Genomic DNA, 20212 nt, shown 5'->3' with positions numbered 1-20212 from the left:
TAAATTTTTTGAATTTTCGTAAATTTTTTTAATTTTTTTAATTTTTTATAGTTTTTAAAGTTTTTAAATTTATTTTTAAATGTTTTAAATAAATTTATTTTTAAATTTAATTGAAATAATTTTTATATTATATTGAAATTCAAATTATACCAAAACGACGTCGTTTTGGCCGATTTAAGAGTTTTATTTTGGCCAATACCCGAAATGACGTTGTTTTGGGTGAATTCGAGCTAACTCAATTCTCTAGCGAGACACATTGGCGAGAAATATTAATATTTTAATGCCAAGTATGATTTCCGGCCAACTTTACTGGAGATGGCACTCATGTGTCCCACTTTTCTTAAAATGTAGCACTTAAGTATACCTTTCGTAAGTTATGGCACTTAAGTATTCCTTTTTGCCAAGTTATAGCACTTGAAAGGTTCTTTTGCTTCAAGTTTTTCTAAGAACTTCTTCATCCATAGCATCTCTTTACTAGTTTCAGTCGCTGCAATAAATTCAGCTTCGGTTGTAGAAAGTGCAACACACTTCTGCAGTCTTGACTTTCATGACATAGCTCCATCCGCAAAAGAAATCAAATAACTAGAAGTAGATTTATGACTATCAATATCTTCTGCCAAGTCGGAATCTGTGTATCCAACGAACTCAAGTTTCCCGGTCTCGAAACTGAGTTTCAAATTTGAAGTTCATTGAAGATACCTCATAATCCACTTCACTGTATTCCAGTGCTCTCTGCTTGGATTTGATAAATAGCGACTAACAATACCAACTGCATGCGCCAAGTCTGGGCATGTACATACCACCGTATACATTAAGTTTCCTACAGCTGAGGCATATGGAACACTTTCCATATTTTTCTTCTCTTTATCAGTCGTAGGACTTTGCTTCATATTTAACTTAGAGTGGGCAGTAAGATGAGTACTAATCACTTTAGCATTGTCCATGTAAAATTTCTAAAGGATCTTCTCAATATATTTCTCTTGCGATAAAAACAACTTCTTAGCATCTCTATCTCGGGTAATTCTAATGCCAAGAATCTGCTTCGTCGAGCCCAAGTCTTTCATGGCAAAAGACTTGCTTAACTGTTCATTCAATAACTCAATTCTTGAAGCATTCCTGCCAACAATCAGCATATCATTAACATAAAGTAAGAGAATAATAAAGTCATCATCAGAAAATTTTTGGATAAACACACAATTATTTGAGGAAGTCTTCTTATAACCCTGTTCTGTCATAACTGACACAAATTTTTTGTACCACTGCCTCGGTGCTTGTTTTAGGTCATAGAGACTTTTCTTCAATTTGCACACATAATCCTCTTTCCCTTTTACTTAAAAACTCTCAGGTTGTTTCATGTATATCTCTTCCTCCAAGTCACCATGTAGGAAGGCTGTTTTGACATTCATTTGCTTAATTTCCAAATCTAGGGTAGCTGCCAAGCCTAGTACCACATGGATAGAAGACATTTTCACTACTGGAGAAAATATATCTTCAAAATCAATACCCTTTCTCTGATCGAACCCCTTAATAACCAATCTAGCTTTGTACCGTGATTGTGAAGTATGTTAATCTTGCTTTAATCTATATACCTACTTGTTCTTCAAAGCTTTTTTACCTTTAGGTAACTTTATCAACTCAAAAGTATGATTATCATAAAGTGACTGCATCTCATCTCGCATAGCATCAAACCAATTACTTTTATACTCATCTTCTATTGCTTTTGCATAGCACTCTGGTTCACCTGCATCAGTCAATAATACATATTCATCTTCAGAATACTTGGTGAAAGGTCGTTGGTCTCTAATGGATCTCCGGACTGGAACATCTAGTGAAACATATAATTGAGCCTTTGGTTAAGGAATAGTATTATCTGTTTCAACATGTTCAGGAACATGTGCGTTATTTGGAACAATGACTTCCTACTGCTCTTCATCAACCCGTGTAGGAATATTTGTAAGAGGAACTTGATCCAAATCAACCAAATTATCACTGACCTATGGTGCTGAAATCATCTCTACTTTCTCAATATCCTCTATTGTTTGATCTTCCATAAACATAATGTTTCTGCTTTTTATAATTTTCTTTTCAACCGGATCATAACATTTGTAGCCAAGCATATCCTATTCATAACCAATAAATATGCATTTTCATGTTTTCACATCAAGTTTAGACCTCTCATCTTTGGGAATATACACAAATGCTTTGCACCCAAAGACACATAAATAATCATAAGAAACATCTTTACCTGTCCAAACTCTATTAGGAACATCAAACTCTAAAGGAACACATGGAGTAAGATTTAATACGTGTACAACTGTACTTAAAGCCTCACCCCAAAAGGATCTAGGTAGCTTTGACTGTGAGAGTAAGTATCTTACCATTTTAACCAATGTTCTGTTCATTCTCTCAGCTAAGCCATTTAACTGAGGTGTCTTGGGAGGTGTCTTTTGATGTCAAATACCTTGTTGTTTGCAATATTCATCAAAAGGTCCAATATACTCTCCCCCGTTATTAGTTCTGATACACTTCAATTTCTTTCCAGTCTGTCTCTCAACTGAAGCTTGAAATTGCTTAAAAGCATATAAGACTTGATCTTTAGTTTTCAAGGTATGAATCCAAATTTTCCTTGAAAAATCATCTATGAAAGTAACAAAATAAAGAGAGCCACCAAGTGATTTTGTTTTCATAGGACCGCAAACATCATAATGTACTAAATCCAGTATACCTGATTTTGTTTGAATGCAACTCTATTATGTTTTCCTGCTAAACAGTGAGCACACTTCTTTAGCGCCAAACTTTTCAATCCTGAAAGGAGTTTTTTCTTGGCCAATATTGACAAACCCTTCTCACTGATGTGACTGAGCCTCTTATGCCATAACTCAGTTGCATCTTCGTTGTCTACTCCATTAATTTTGTCTGTGGATAACTTTGCCTGCATAATGTACAACAAATAATATTTTTCACCTCTAGCCACAATAAGAGAACCTTTGATGAGTTTCTATTGACCATTACTGAAGGTACTGCAATACCCCTCATCATCCAACTTGCCCGTAGAAATCAAATTCAAGTGGATATCAGGTATATGTTTAATATTATTCAATACTAACCTTGTGCCATTGCTGGTTTCTAGGCACACATCACTGATGCCTACAGCTTGAGCTAGCCCATTGTTTCCCATCTTCACAGATCCAAAGTCACATGACCTGTATGATGTAAACAAATCCCTACAAGACATAGCATGAACAGATGCACCACTATCAATTACCCAACTAGTCTCATGAGATACAAAATTCACCACATCACCATAAAAAATAATGAGAAAGTCTTCTTTAAGTGTAGCAACACGTTGTTATCACTATCATTATCACTTTTCCCATCTTCACAGATCCAAAGTCATATGACCTTTCTCCTTTTGTTTCTCCCTTTTTAACTGGCGACAAAACCTCTGAATATGTCCCTTCTGATGACAATAATGACACTCAATATTAGCAAATTTATTATACTTACCTCTGCTTTTATCTCGACTTTTATCTCTATTACTCGGACCTCGAGACTCACTTTTTTCCCTTTTCTCAACAACCAAGGCATCAGAATGTGAAGATGACAATCCTTGTGTCTTCCTTCTCATCTCTTCATTCAAAATACTACTCTTGGCCAAATCCATGATAATTGTACCATTCGGGGCTGAATTAGACAAAGATATTCGGAACGTCTTCCATGAGTTCGACAAAGTACCAAGCAACCATAGTGCTTGTATATCATCATCAAACTTGATTCCCATCGCAACAAACTGATTTATAATTCCTTGAAAAGAATTTAAATGATCAGTCAAACGAGTACCATCTTGATATCTCAGAGCTATAATTTGTTTTATAAAAAATAACTTATTATTCCTAGTCTTTTGAGCATATAATTGTTCGAGCTTATCCCATAAATTGCGTGCATGTGTTTCATCGATAATATGGTTCGAAACATTATCATCTACCCACTGCCTGATATAACCACACACTTGACGATGAAATATAGATCATTCAGCATTAGTTTTATTCTCCGGTTTCTCCTCAGCAAATACGAGCAAATAAAAATATTTCACATATAAAAGGTCTTTCATCTTCCCTTTCCAAATATGATAATTCAAACTATTCAGTGTAACCATTCTACTCGTATTCGTTTTCATTGTTTAACACAAGACAAAAAAATCAAGCAATAACCAGATGCTCTGATACCACTCTGATGGGAGAACGATAATAATTCGAACAATATCGAATTAATGCAGTGGAATAAAATAATCTTCCCTCTTGTGTAAACCCAATATGAATTGATATAGTAGAGTAAAATAAATACCAAGCACACGAACACAAGACGATTTTTTACGTGGAAAACCTCCTCGATGTGAGGAGATAAAAAACCAAGGGATTGGAGTCCACCCAAAAATCTTCACTATCAACAAAATTGGGTGAATAATGTTCTTCTCTAGCAAATACTAGAGGTACATAGCAACAAAGACCTCAAGAATATAATTCTTAGCAATATACATGAATTTCACAAGAGATCAATGATAAATTTAACAAAAAACGAAGGTTTTGATCAATCCACGAAAAACCTGATGTAGGGAGTTTCAAACGAAAATCAAACCGTTCAGATTCGAGAAAATTGCGTCACGAACGTACTGACAAAATTTCAGCTCAATCGGACCACGAATCGACCTCCGATGCTAGTTTGATGTAAATCAGATATTGCCCAACCCCTAGATTTTCTGCTTTCTCTTTTTCTCTTGTTACTACGTCTTTTTGCGGCTACTACATTAAAGATATTAAGAAACCCTATTTCTCAATATAACTTATTATATGGGCTCAAGCCATTTTTGGGTTTGCAACTCATTGGGCTTTCTTCACATAGGAGTGATGTCACGCCCTGATTCTCGGGCATGCATACATCATTTTACTTGGTCGATTTTAGAATGCGATATCCCAAGACTATGTATCGCCAACTTTTTCATTTTTAATAGCACATGTGGAAGTAGTTATAAATCCTCAGACAATAATACGATGGGATAGAAAAGCAATGCCATATTTTTCATATTGAAACTCATAACCAAACTTTTATACATAACACAATCCAGAGTACTTCACAACTATTCACAACTTTTAAGCCTCACTCTATCTATACATAGACAGGGTTCACAAAAAGAGGATAGGCTCTCAATCCTCATATGGGTCGTAGTCAGGATCATCCTCTGGGTCCTCCTCCGACTCTTCGCCAGGTTCTTCTCGGATTCCTCGTCTTTGGGATCCTCCACTTAAGGGCCTGAAATGGTTATACAATAACCATTGAGACTACGTTTCAGCAAGTTCTACCCCACTAAGACTCGATTAGGAAATCAACACACCACATGGTTGCATAAACATCGCACGAGTTAGAAGATGTATCTTGGAATCAGTCCCAACCTGCAATTCAAGGTTATATACAGATGCTTCCTAAATTGCATCAAACAGTCAATCAATTCACAACAAATGGATCAAATCATTAATCAATCGACCTAGTCGATTACATGTCAGTTGGACCATTTCCAGGTCATTTCACTCGTCAATATATAACCTCCAATTGTATACTTAGTCACAGAGCTACATTAATGCCCTCGAGCGTCGTTTTCGCCAAAGTGACGTATGTAATGGATATCACTCATGCGTTCTTTAAGGCGCCGTTTTCACTAGTGATATCCTCAATTACTGAACCACGTATGTCCATGATAATGCATGTAGTAGATAGCACTCGTGCGTTCTTTAAGGCGCCGTTTTCACCAGTGATTTCCTTATTACCGAACCACGTATGTTTACACTAATGCAGGTAATAGACAGCACTCGTGCATTCTTTAAGGCGCCGTTTTCATCAGTGATTTCCTTATCACCGAACCACGTATGTCTATACCTCGTACCTAATCGGTCTCAGCCAAGAGTATTCCCAGTTCAATCTCACGATTCTCTCCACTTTACAACTCATCAAGGAATTATTAATGCTAAATAATCATACTCGGCTATCTACTAATCAATAATTCAATTCCACTCAATTTCAATTAATTTAAGAATAATTTCTCAAATATCACAATTAATTCAATTCCACACAATGTAGAGCTCAAATAAATAAACGGACTACACCACGACAATCGGCCACGAAATTTCGGTCGTCAGTTATCTTTGCTAATTTTCGAAAAAATAAATAATTAAATAATTAATTTCGAAAATTAATAAATAAATATTAAAAGTCCAATTTAGGCCCGTAATGCCTAATTGAAGCCCGATAAGGGTCGGGAAAAATCCCGAGACGCATTCAATAAATACTACAGACTATTCTCGAGCTAATTACACTAACCACCTAACTAATATGCAATGCACTTAACTAATAATCACAAATCCATGCTAATCTAACCACTTAATCCTACTTAATTAACACTAATCAATCCTTAAGAATAATTAGTCTACTAAGCAAGGATTAGTGAGGTTACTCACCGGAATTACGCGCAAGTCGGATCAAATTGATGGGGATGACACAAGGGTCGTTTCTTCCCAAAGCGGGCCTCGGGTTCGGGCCTAAAACACACCAAAAACAGGCCTAGAAGCCGCTGCAATACCCACACCAAAACCTTCTGTTATTGGCTGGAAAACTGAAGAAAGCCCCTCGGTTTAGGCTAGACTTGCACGGGAATGAAGAAATAAACAAAACCGGACCTTGATGGGACTTTACCGGCGAAGAAACACCCAAAACCAGCCCTTGTGGAGCTTCTACAAACCAGAAACAATGGCTGGACAGCAGCTTAGCAAGAGAGGGAGAGACGGCCAAGGGGAAGGGCAGTGCACGGTGAGGCGGGCGCGCGTGTACGTGAGGCGGTCCCGGCTCCGGTGCAACGGCGAGGCTACTTCCGGTGATCTTCTGGTATGCTGGTCACACACAGCAAATAGAGAGAGAGGAGGATGGTTCTTGGACAGCAACAAAGGGAAATGAGGGGGAAAGAGAGAGATGAAGAGATAAGAGGGAAGGTGGGCCATTTGGCTTCAATTTTCCACAACTTGTTCATCAAGTTTCAACCTCAACCAAGTATCCTTCCTTGGCTCTCATTTGGCCACACTAACACCCCACATAACCTTCACAATGGTCCAAAATTGACTAGGGTGTGGGGATTACGAATTTTGAAGAATAAAGCTTCATTGGCAATAATTCCTTCTTGATTTTCTCTCAATTGGCTCTCATAAAATCAATTGATGTTTCATTTACCAAATTGATAATTTTCCTCATCCAAGAATCCCTCATGCTTCTCAATTTTATAACCAAAATAAATCCCCGGCTTTAATTGCACAAAGGGCCCGGCAACGACTTTTTCCCAAAAAGTGTCGGTTGTCGAAAAAAATCTTTGAGACTGAGTTGTGGGTCCTAGAATTTATTGTGACATGACAGAATCTTCAATTTTTGAAATCGGACTTGAATCGGCAGTTAATTTCCATTTGACGTGTTTTTAGCATGACCTAAACTACCGGGTAATTTTCAGAAATTTTTAAGGGCAAATGACCTGTGGTCAATTTTCTTCGAGCCACAATGAACCCACTCGACTCATTGGCGGTTCTTAGTTGTTGTGAAAATCTCGAGGACCCAATTATGGACACAGGGTACCAAAACAATAAGAAAATCAGTCTAGTGCCGGTCGACGAGAATTTTCCAATTTAGTGGTGTCACCCACGATTAGCCACACATCTCTGTCGATCTAGTTTATCTCTAATTTCAAATCGATTTTTAATTGTGCTGTAATGACCTCTAAAGATGGATACGGTCAAGAAACCGATTCTTGATCAAGTTCTCAAGTCTATTGCTTTAAAATTTCTTAATCATTTCCTCCGATAGTCTAGTTATCTCAAGAATAATCAGTTCTAAGAATAACCCTATATGCATGTCAATGAAATGCTCGATTTATTCAGTAGAAGACAGGGTTGAAAAAATCTGGATGTTACAAGTGAACCTAGCTAACACCCCATCAATCGCCGACAGACAGCGAGCTATCATTTTGCTTATTTAGAAGTTGATCGCGATCTTGCTCTAAGTTACAAAGTTCATTTGCCCAGGTTCCTCTCATACATGCGCGAAGAGACTCGACACATCGCATATTGCTGCTAGGACAGCTCCTTTAAGCAATTACTTTGCGAGTAATAGAGGTTTCAAACTCAATAAGCTACACTCTGGCACATGTCGAAAATTGATGTGGCCTCATAGGAGTGAGATCAAATAGCTATATATAATCATTGAGCATTAGCTGCATAGTCTGCTCCCCTGGTTCGTGCATAGCTAGTCCATATACAAATCTCTGAATCACCCCAACATCAAAGATGCAACTTTGAATTAACTCCATAATCTCCAAAGTCTAACTTCCATCGGAAGTATGAAGATTTAGCCAGCGTTCAAAAGGCCTAAAGTTCCTTTCTGAAAGGAAGCATTTCTTCATCAGAATCCAAATTGATGCTTACACTAGAACAATTAAGCTTATAAAGTAAACCCTGGGCAAGAAAAACCGATCTTTTTAATTAATGTGTGAAACAGTTTTTATGCATTTAATTAGCCACTCCTGTGGAAGTCAAGGAATTGTTCTTGAAATATGCATCCAACCGATCGGTATATTTTACTCAGACTTCCAGTTATGGCTTTGTTTTCCTGAGTTTTAAAAAAGACTAAATTGTTCTGAGTTCTATAAATTTGTAAGGGAATTATAAATGATTTCATACGTAAACATTTTGAAAATTTCGCAAAGGTTTTCGCAACCAATCATAGTCCCACAATTTGAAGAAGGAAAAGGTCCAAAGTCAGACGAGACCTATGGCCATGAAAACTTCAGTGGGAATTATTTGATTTGTGAACAAAATTTCTTGTATGTATATATGGAGGCATGAAAAATTGCACGTAATTTTTCCGCTGCGTGTGCCGTGATCAGGTCTATGATCGCGACTTCGACACTGCCGTGGTCCTGGCCCAGACCGCGGCCTCCACTCTGCCGGCCTCTGCCAGCTTCTCCGGTGGCTCCCGGGCTGTGGTGGCCCCGGAGAACCTGCGCAACCAGCTGTTGTCGCCGGACCTGTGAGAGCGCACGCTAATGGGGAGCTGTTCGAGCCCTCTCGAGTCCGTCTCGACCTCGGATTTGCTGCGGGGCTTGCGGGGGCTCAATAACTTTGGGAACACCTGCTTTATGAATTCGGTGTTGCAGGCATTGTTGCACACTCCTCCTTTGAGGAACTACTTCTTGAGTGACTGGCACAATAGGTACTTTTGTCAGAAGAAGAATGGGGTTAGTGGAAATGTGAGTAAAAGGAATGTAGATGGTGCTCTTGAGGCCATGGGAGCAAGAATGGCAGCTTCTGTTTGGCCTGTGACATGGAAGCCATGTTCTCGGCGGTGTTTTCAGGGGAGCGGATGCCTTATAGTCCTGCGAAGTTCCTGTACAGGTCTGTGGATGTGGAGGAAATTGCTCTTCTATGAATTTTTTTGGATAAATGTGGATGCTTGATGGTTTCTTATTGGTTTTCGGAAGCATATGGAGGTCGGAAATTGTCCAAGAGGCTCTGTAAATTTTGCTGTTGTGACCTAGTGGCTGTGAAGATATGGAAGTTGTTTGATCAGTGCATGTTCTGCTATATTGTTAGTATGATGGACAATACCTAATTTGCAATTGCGCTTTGACCTCCTTCGTATCATAGCTTAGCTGCTCTATCTTTTTATTTTTATTTTTGGCAAATGGAAATTGGAAAATGCCAGAGAGTGCCCCTTTGCACTTGTTATGGGAGTAAAAAATCACAATCATCTTGGTTGAGATGTGTTGAACAGATGAGATCAATTGCATTTCAATCCAATGATAAAAGATTGCTAAGGCACCGTGCCCTGTGGGGACTGTGGCTTTGGCCCTTATCAGATGTGCTCTCAAAATTTCAAATTTACCATTGGACGTATTGCCTTAGTTAAAATGTGTATTTCTTTCATTATTTTAAGTGCCTTGGAAAGCATTTTTTTCTGATTTTGCTAAATTTAACGAGTGCCCTTGGGACATTCGTTAACAAGGCCTTTGGAAATTATCCTCTTTGATTAGGTACTTTTGTCTACTAGCTTTTCTGAAAATGGCTGCGGACATAATGGATAGGCATCTTTTCCTTATTCTAATGATGCATGCTTTTGTCAAGTTCCTTGTTGACCATCAATGTTGGACTGAGCTTAACTGTGTTATCTAATTGACTTAGAGGGAAATGTGCTTTATACTTTTGGGATATGTGCAACATAAGTCCTAAAACTTACAAGGAAAGTGCAATTGAGTCCTAAAACTTACAAAAAGTGCAATCAAGTCCTAAAATTTATCAAATTGGTTCAATTGAGTCCTAAATCTAAATTTAATATCGTCAACTTTACTAACAAAAATTGCTGACGTGACGCCGACGTCATATTTTAAATAAATTTCTATTTTCCATATGGATTTTTAAAATTTTTTTATTCAAAATCTTTAAAATTAGATTTAAAAACTAAAAAGGAAAAACTAAAATTTATTTAAAAAACAAAACTGTTGAAAAAAAAAAAAAGAAAATGGCACCGGCGGGCATTTCCGCTGCAGCCCACGCCCATCGCCGGAGGGGCCGGCGATGGTCACCAACCCAGGGCAAGGGTTGGCCACCCCTACCAGGTCGGGCGAGGACACCTGCCTAGATCTAGGCACGCCAACCCTCGCGAGGGCCGCGACCATCTCTGGTGAGGGCCGGCCACCCCACTCGTCGCCGGCCCCTTTGGCGATGGGTGGTGGCGAAGCTCCATGGGTGCTTTTTTTTTGAACAGTTTTGTTTTTAAATAAATTTAGCTTTTCCTTTTTAGATTCAAACAAGAATAAATATAATGTTAAAAGCCACGTAGAAAATAAAAATTCATTTAAAATACCACGTCAGCACCATAGCAGCAATTTCCGTTAGTAAGTTTGACGGTGTTAAATTTAGGACTCAATTGAACAAATTTGATAAGTTTTAGAACTTAATTGTACTTTTTGTAAGTTTTAGGACTCAATTGCAATTTCCTTGTAAGTTTTAGGACTTCTGTTGCACATATCCTATACTTTTTTTTTTTTTTTATTGATTTGGTTATCCCACAGTTGATGGCAACATGCAGCCAACTTGGCAAGTTATGAGCAGCAGGAGGCTCATGAGTTTTTCATTTCTATGCTTGATGGGATCCATGAGAAAGTGGATAAGGATCGATGTTGGCCGCAGAGCCAAGGTAAATTTTACAGGCATCGCATTAAACCTGTTTCATCCAGTCTCCATTTTTTACAGGCAGTATCTGGAATCTGCTGGTGCTGAGGATAGAGATGAGTGTTTTTAACATTTTCTCTTGGGTCAGTGGTTCAAGTGGGCTTGTTTGTTTGTATAATCATGTAAATGAACTTTTGAACTGATGTAGGATAACGCTTGTGGTGTGTTACCTTTCTGGCATTTCCCAGCCCTAATACCTCTGAGTCCCTTGGGAAGTTCCATTTTGTTCTGGTGTCATTCTTTCTTGGTGGCATATCAGTCAGGAGATTCAACTCTGTCAACTAATATCTGTGGGTCTTTATGTACAGCATGTGTTAGCCTCTAGTTTCAACTTTTCTTTCAAGTTGTTCCGCAGCGAAACTTATTATTTGTTCCATCACATGGTAATTTAATGCATCTATAATATCTGCAGACGACTGCTTTCTGTGCAAGTGCGCTCTTTTGTGTCGTGTCTGACGGTTGTGTGTTTGTACTATAAACTATGTTCTGTGGTGACTTGTGATGCTTTTGAGGAACTTTTATTTTTACGAATTGTGGATTCTCAGATATCTTTAGAAGTATGCTAATGAATTATTACAGGGAGTGGAGATTGCTGTATTGCTCACAGAGTATTCTCTGGTATCTTACGCTCCGATGTCGTGTGTAAGGCTTGTGGTTTCACATCTACAACATATGACCCTTACTTGGATATTTCTTTGGATCTGGAACAAAACCAATGTGGTTCTGCCAAGGCAACATCAGCTAAGTCACATCACTCCTGCAATGGCGAGGCAGAGTGCATGAATTCAAGCCTGAACTCTGGGATTCTGACCTTGATGGGCTGCTTGGACCAATTCACAAGACCTGAGAGGTCGGTTCAGACCATAAGGTACTCTGCCAACAGTGTCAGGTGAGTCAGGAGTCTCTCAAGCAGATGGCCATAAGGAAGCTCCCATTGGTTTCTTGCTTTCACATCAAAAGATTTGAACATTCTTCCATACGGAAGATGTCAAGGAAGATCGACCGATATCTGCATTTTCCATTTTCACTGGACATGGCTCCTTACCTTGGGAACAGGATTTTCCCTTTTGATGGGGATGAACCTGCTGCATCAAACGAGTTCTCCTCAGAATTTGAGCTGTTTGCTGTTGTCACTCACGCTGGTAAATTAGACTTGGGCCATTATGTGACTTATCTGCGTCTGAGCAATCAGTGGTACAAGTGTGACGATGCTTGGATTACCCAATTGAATGAGAACATTGTGAGAGCTGCACGAGGGTACTTGATGTTTTATGTCCAGAAAATGCTTTATTATAGAGCAAGTGATAAAATGGATGCTTCATGATAGCCTTCAGAAATTGAAATATCAGTTGCTGATGCTGTGTTATGCATGTCTTGCGCTAAATCACCGGCCTTTGAGGTCAATATGCAGAATTAAGCGAAGAATAGTGCTGCAGTTGCTGCTTTGTCTGTGAACTAAACTTTAATGAGTTGCTGCAGCTAATTGCGGAATGCCAAACAACCCTTCCACCGGGGCAAACATCTGTCGGGAAATAATCTGTAATTCTACTTTGAAGCTGTGCTGAGCCTAATTTTATTTGGGGTGCCTCAGCGGACGAGAGAATCGCTTAGTGTAGCACTCAGAGTTATTTATGAGTTAATTTCTTCAGAGCACTCAGAGTTATTTAATGAGTTAATTATTTCAACTTGCCCCCCCTAATTTTTCCTGCTTGTCCAAGTATTGGTGGTGGGTTGATTCTTTTTTTTTTTTTTTTTTTTTTTTTGACATGGATCCTCGCGAAGGTTGATGCTTAGAGGTGTGGGTTCTTTCCGGTATGCTCATTCCTTGCATTCCATGTTGTACTTGTATTGGTAATTTTTTCGCTTTGAAGCTTTCATGGGGAGGCGCTTCATATTATTTTCTTGACAAGGAAATGCCAGGAATGTTATGCCGGAGATTTTGTATGCCGTACTTGCTTTGAGCAAAGAGAAATCGTAGTATGACTAACTACACCTTTACATTCTTGGTGGTGTTCCCTTGCCACCATGATTTGGTCTGAATATCAAAGTCCATAAACGCCAACCTGACTTTGGCGAAAAGAAGTAGCTGTGACCTTTCAATTCAAAAGCTACAAACTGAATGAAAAGCAGTATGATGTATTTAACTTTATGAGCTGCATGCCGGATCGAAGAACAAAAACTTGCTTGCTGTTTTTTCAATTCTTTGAGATGTCGTTGGATCTACAGGGCAGACTTTCCGCTCTCTGGCTTTAGGCAGTTAGAACAATCTCTCTAGCTGTTAAAGCATCTGCCCAGATCATCCTGAATATAAGTGCTGAATCACCAAAATTTAGATCAAACAACCCAATACCACTGAAGAAGCTAATTTTTTGAATAGATCCAAGTGAAACCATACAGAATGAAGAGAAACTGAATAGACGGTGAGAAATAGAAGAAAATAGTGGGTACTGTCATGCCCCGAACCCTGGGCACACGCACATCCCTCGGCGGTCGACTAAAATTACGACGTTCCCATGACACGTCGCTGACCCATTCGTTTTAAGCACATGTGAAAGCGAACTAATAAACCCCAGACAACAATCAAACATGGGATAGTAAAAGCAGGACATCATATTTTTCTCAAAACATACTTTATAAACACACCGGGTCAACCTTGCAAGTTTATATACAAAAGGTCAATCTCAAAAAGAGACTACTAAGCCACCTACTCTCCGAACCTTTTAGCTTCAGGCTCTGGGTTCTCCATACTAGGGACTTGAAAATTTTAAACCACGATAGGGTGAGATCAAATCTCAGCGAGTCAACACCCTAAACCTCGATTAGGACGAGAATTCACTCGGCGTCATACATAAACTCACCTTGCCTTAGCACCTCTCTGCACATTAGCTCATCACATATCATATGCATATAACACACGTATTTCATAACTGGAACACATCAATTCATCTTTCAAACAATCACATGGGTCCTGATTATAAGGCCAAACCGTAATGACACGTTCCATACTGTGCCACATAATTTTGTCCCATAATTAGGCACAGCTCTCTTAATCACTCAGGCATGTCCCAGTTATTACGACCCAACGGCTACGGCCAACTCAACAATCGGTGATCATTCGGCATAATGGGGCGTCGTCCCGCTCTGTTGGGCACGACATCATCCCGTGTAAATGCATCAGGAAGGCATTCCATAAAGGAGCATCAGTCCTGCCTTCATTGTGATCGGCATCTGTTGGCGAAGGGCATTCGAACTTAATCAAGCATCGTCCCGCGTAAATGCATCAGGATGGGTTCATTACCCTGCGTAAACACATCGGGGTATTAGGTGATCACACACATACTCGGCTAAGGACATTGTGCTTTGCACTCAAATGCCTCAATTTCAAATAATAGACTTGGCCAATTTTCTTCGTATTAAAAATCATCCCAGTAAAATAATCGTGCGTGGTCACGCATTTAAATCGAACCAGTAAGCGTGGTACACTCTAATTTCAAAATTCCACGATTTTATATGCTATATAAAATTTTGGCGTAAAAAATTGACACTCGGTATTTTATTAATTAAATACCATAAAATCCAATTTTTGCAATAATAGTCCATAACAGCAACCAAGCACCCAATTGCACAATTAAGCAATCAATTTCACATATAAATGCAACCATGACGATTGGTGTAAAATTCTGATAAACGGCTATCTCGTCACAATTTACGCTAACAAAAATTAATTAAATAAATCTCGGAAAATAAATAAATTTAATTTAATTAACTTAACCACGATTAAATAAACTAACCACGTTAACTAACTAACCTAGTTAACTAAACTAACCTAGGGTAGTTAATTCTAACCAAACTAACTCCTAACTAAACTAATTACACTAACTAACTAACCTTAACTAGCTAGTCCACCTAACTAGGATTAACCCTTAATCCTAATTAGAACTAAACTAATCCCCTAAGTGTAATTAACTTCCTAATCCAAGATTAAGGCGTTAACTCATCGGATTAGGGCGGTGACGGGTTCACGGCGACGGTGGCGCAAAGACGGTGAAGACCCAAGCCTACAACGTCTCCAACGGAGTTCCAGAAGATGCTGAAAACCAGCCCTACAGTCACGGCTGAAAGAGGGAAAGTTGTTTTACGTGGGCGAGCTGGTCGAGGGAGTTGGGCGGTCGGTTAGTGAAACTGAAGTGGCTAGACGGCGAGCTGGACGGACCTGAGCTGGAACAGCCGGTGGCTAGCGGTTCGGTGAGGCTGGCTGGCTGGGTTGGTCGAGCGGTGAGGCTAGCGGACAGCCAATGGACGTGCGGGCTAGGGGCGGTTGGAACGGGTGGTTGGCAGTGCTAAGGCCGCTGGATGCAGGACTAGACGGTGCGGACGGTAGGGGCGGCGATCGGCTGGCTGTGGCTGGCGGGTGGAAGAAAAAAAAATGCGTGAGGGTGGCTTGTTGTGGAGGCGGCAGAGAGGTAAGATTGAGAGATGAAAATGTTGAGGGAAAACTAAAGTTGGCTTCTGTTGGTTGAGGCTGCACGCAGGGGTGGAAGAAGAGAGATTGTAGAGTCAAGGTGGTAGCCAATAAGAGAATAGGCAAAATATCCATGCACTTGAGTGTATGGCCTCAAAGTCTTCAGCTCTCAAATGTCAAAGGGGCCTCTAATGGCTGATTTTCTCTCCTTTCTTCACATTTCAATCCATTTTGAAGGCCAAAAAGTCCATTAATTCTGCCCATCCGAATTTCTTCCATTTAATTTTGCCGAATTTGATTTTTCTGCAAAATTCCGCTCCGACGGAATTTTTCAAAAAGATAAGACAATGTCTTAAAATAAATCGTGACACGCTCGAACGTTCGATCCCGAAATCGAATTCAATTTCGTGGTTAAAATCGACCGGACACGATTTTAGTACAACTTAACCTATCGGGTAGCTTGACCCATGGTCGATAATTTTTGATCCATATTTGTGCATCTCTGATTTGTAGGCGAGTCTCAGTTGTCGTAAAAATTGCAAGGTTTCAATTATGGATACCGAGTATAAAATCGACAGAAAATCGGGTTAGTGCCGTTCGACACGAATTTCGCAATCATGTGGAATCACCCGCAATTCAATTGCGTGTTTCCATTGAATTGACCTATATCCGATCACTAATAGATTATAACGGTGTCGTATTGACCCTTGTCGATTATTACGGTCAAGCGATTGATTTCTGATCGAATTCTCAAGTCTGCCGCGTTTATATCCCTTAATGGCTTCACCTAATAGGTTAGTTAACTCATGAGTGGCCAACTCAGAGAAAAAGGACCATAGGCGTGTCAACGAAATGCCCATTTCATATTATCGGGACGGGGTCGAAATTCAGGATGTCACAGATACACTAGCGGTGACATGGCCATGTCAGTCTTATAATAGTCCATTTATCGTGTGAGATGTATCCATGAAAGGTCCACTTATCTGATTTTTCTCTCTCCTTTGTTACCCTTTCTTCTTTCACTATTTTCTGTTCTTCTTCACAGATTCTTTTTATTTTCTTATCTTTCCCTTTGGCCTATGACCAGTCATAGGGTCGCCCTTGTCGAATTTGGTGAGAGGTCAACTCTCGCTGCCAAGGCAAGGGTCGCTCTCGTTGGATCTGGTAAAGGTCGAGCCCTCGTCAGATTTGGAAGCTGTGGAGGGAGCGAATTGCCTTCCACCACCACCTCATTGCTGTCAAGCTTCACCAGCAAACTTGAGCTTTAGATTTTAGATCTAAGCTCGAATGAATCCTAGATTTGTGATCTAGAGCTCAACTTGACCTTGAATTTGGGTTGATTTGAGGTTGACTGGGGTCTGCGTAGGCAACAGACGAGGCTCTGGTGGTGGTGTGTTTTATCGATGCGGCGGAGGGCCTCAACCTCTTGGCCAACGCAGGCATCGATGTAGAGGTCACAGGAGGAGTTGGATAGGATGCGATGGCACTGGAGGTCGAAGAAGAAGTGGGTGAAGATGGAGGTAAAGATGGAGGTGGTGGGTTTGAGCTCGGGATGCGAGTGACGGGATCTTGGGAGCGAGAGAGTATTTTAATGAAAAAGTGTGGGCCTTGTTCTTTTTCCCAGAAGACGTAGAAGAGAGAGGAGAGATCGTGTCATATAATTGAAGAGAGAGAGACAGAGAGGATGCAGGCCGGTTTGATAGGTGGGCCCGAATGTGGCACATGTTGTCTGTTGGGTGGATTTGTGTAGAATTGGTATGACATTACTTGGGCACCTAATATTTTCTCGAGAAATGACTGACTTAAATGGAAATGGAAAAAAAAAAGTTAGATAGAGTTACAACTAATGTAACAAGTGCGAAGGAGCGTGACACGGCCAAAGGACAAGCATGATTCAAGACGTCCAAATGATGAGGCTGTGTCCAACCCAAGGGCCAGCCCTCGAGCTGCCAAGGAATTGATTCGCGTACAACCCATGAGTAAACCAAGGATCGGCCCATGATCCATGCGAAGTAGCCCATGCGCAACTCAGGGACCAGCTCGTGACCATTCACCTACTATGTCAGCGGGCTTGCACTTGCTTCTAACACACACCCCTTGGGCTTTCCTAAGGCCTAGAGCCATTGAGTGGCCTAATGTACAGACTTGTAATGATGACACACATTCAAATACTATCGTTGGATTGGAGGGAGGATTAACGGATGAGATAAGACCTGAACTTGTATAAATAGGGGACCTTCCCCCTCATTGTATTAAGCTCGTTCACAAGCAAATACACTTGCCCCTTTGTTCATACGATCCTTATGTTCGAGCGTGTGTGCATAAGGCTGACTTTGGATTGAAAATCCTAAGGCTGCACAGGTGCGTGATCGTTTGTAAACAATTGACCTGTGACAAGTGGTATCAGGGCCTTCATTCCAAGTGCAATGGCCAACGGCATTTTGATGTCTCGATCACTCAAGGCGAGGATCGTGTGACCGCGGAAGGGCCAACAAGAAGGCCCCCACCAAGTCGAAAAAGACTCGGGGTGCCTCGAGTTTGAGGGATCCAATGGGCAACCTAGAACGCCGAATGGCGGTCATGGAGGAGACCGTCTCAGATGTCCAAGGGACGGTAGAGGACTTGAGCCGGACCGTCGAGGGAGCGGAAGCTAGAAAGGAGGAGCTCTGGGCGGAGATGCAAGAGCTTAAAGTTGGCATGGGAGAGCTCCGCGGCGAGTTGTTGGGGTCCCTGATCCACGAATTAAGGCAACGGGACGAGACTTGGGAAGCCGTGATGGCAGCCATGTGCGTGGAAATAGCCGAGCTCAAGGGAAGCTCGTGGAGGTTGAAGCGGCATGTGTGAATGGGATGATCACCGTGCAACCACGTGCCAACGCACCTAAGCCAAAAAGAGTTCAAGGGCTCGCGGGTGGCAAAGGATGTGAACAACTTCTTGTGGTACATGGAATGATACTTCCAAACCTTGGGAATGAACGACGATGTGATTTGGGTAAACACCGCAATAATGTTTATAGTTCATGACGTGTTTTTGTAGTGGCGTCGCAGGTCGGATGATAAGTGGCTACCCTATCACGAAATGGGCTAGGTTTGTAGAGGAGTTTCGGCGGACCTATTATCCCGCTTATGCGGAAGAAGAAGCTTACGGAGAACTCAAGTGCCTAGAGCAGAAAGGCGGAGTTCGTGAGTATGTGAAGCGATTTTCAAAGCTGATGCTCCAAATACCGTCCATGACCAAGACAGAGGCGTACCATTAGCTCATGAGCAGACTCAAACCATAAGTCAAGCAAGAGCTCAAGAGGTGTCATGTGGTGGATCTTGCAACGACCACCTCCGTGGCCAAGTCCCTTGTGGAATACAAGCCGCCATCCACGGCGAAACTAGACTCGTCCGAGAGAAAATGCCAATGGTGGGGGAGATCGGAGTCGGTATAACCGTCCGAATGGAGGCAAACCACCATCGGCCCCTCCTAGAGCTCGACCAGAGTCGAGCAATGGAGGATACTGGAGGAATCGCACCTATAAAGTGCTTCTTTTGTGACGGTCCTCACATGGCCCGTTATTGTCCCAAAAGGGGTAAAGTAGCAGCCCTATGTAAAGAAAATGAACCGCGAGTGGAGGCATGGTTGGGTTCGCTCGTATCCTTGACTCGATCAAGACCAACAAAGTAAAGGAACACAAATGAATGAATGATGTTCATGGATGTGAAGATTGGAGGTACCACGATGAGCGCCCTCATGGATATCGGGGCATTCGACCTCTTCATATCTCAAGAGGCCGCGAAGAAGTTGAATCTTCGAGTCGAAAGAGGAGGTGTTGGGTGGCTTATGATGGTGTACTTCGAGGAGATCCCAACCATCAATATGGCTAGAGATGTGGAGTTCCACCTTAGTCCATGGACTAGCAAAGAGAATATCGAGGTAATTCCCATTAACGATTATGATTTCATGCTAGGTTTTGGATTCCTTGATAGGATCAATGTGAGTGTCATGCCCTTCGCGGATTGTACATGCATCCTAGACAAACGGTGTCAATGTATGGTGCCGATCTATCGCGAGTCGGGACGCGATAAGAAAATGCCATCGGCCATGCGGCTCTTTAAGGGAGCCAAGAAGGGTGAGGTGACCTTCCTAGCAACCTTAAAGGTCGAGAATGCTCAAGGTGCAAGGACCGTTATCTCGAAGGAGGTAGACTGAGTCCTTGATATGTTTAAGGTCATGATGCCTCCCGAGTTGCCGAAAAAGCTGCCGCCCTGAAGGGAGGTGGACCATTGGATCGAGCTTGTACCTAATGCTCGACCACCCGTCATGTTGCCCTATTGCATGGTGCCTCATGAGTTGGAGGAATTAAGGAAACAACTCAAGGAGTTGCTCGATGTGAGCTACATTCAGCCATCCAAAGCTTCGTTTGGTGCCCTGGTCTTATTCCAAAAGAAGCACG

General features: G+C 41.2%; 1 pseudogene; it reads left to right on the top strand.

The window, feature by feature from the left end:
- Positions 1–6795: 6795 nt before the first annotated feature.
- Positions 6796–12636, top strand: LOC120291561 (annotated as a pseudogene).
- Positions 12637–20212: the final 7576 nt, after the last annotated feature.

This window comes from Eucalyptus grandis, chromosome 3 (genome assembly GCF_016545825.1).
Source record: "Eucalyptus grandis isolate ANBG69807.140 chromosome 3, ASM1654582v1, whole genome shotgun sequence".
NCBI classification, from domain to species: Eukaryota; Viridiplantae; Streptophyta; class Magnoliopsida; order Myrtales; family Myrtaceae; genus Eucalyptus; species Eucalyptus grandis.
The sequence above is the reverse complement of the archived record's forward strand: the minus strand, read 5'-3'. Positions and strand labels throughout refer to the sequence as shown.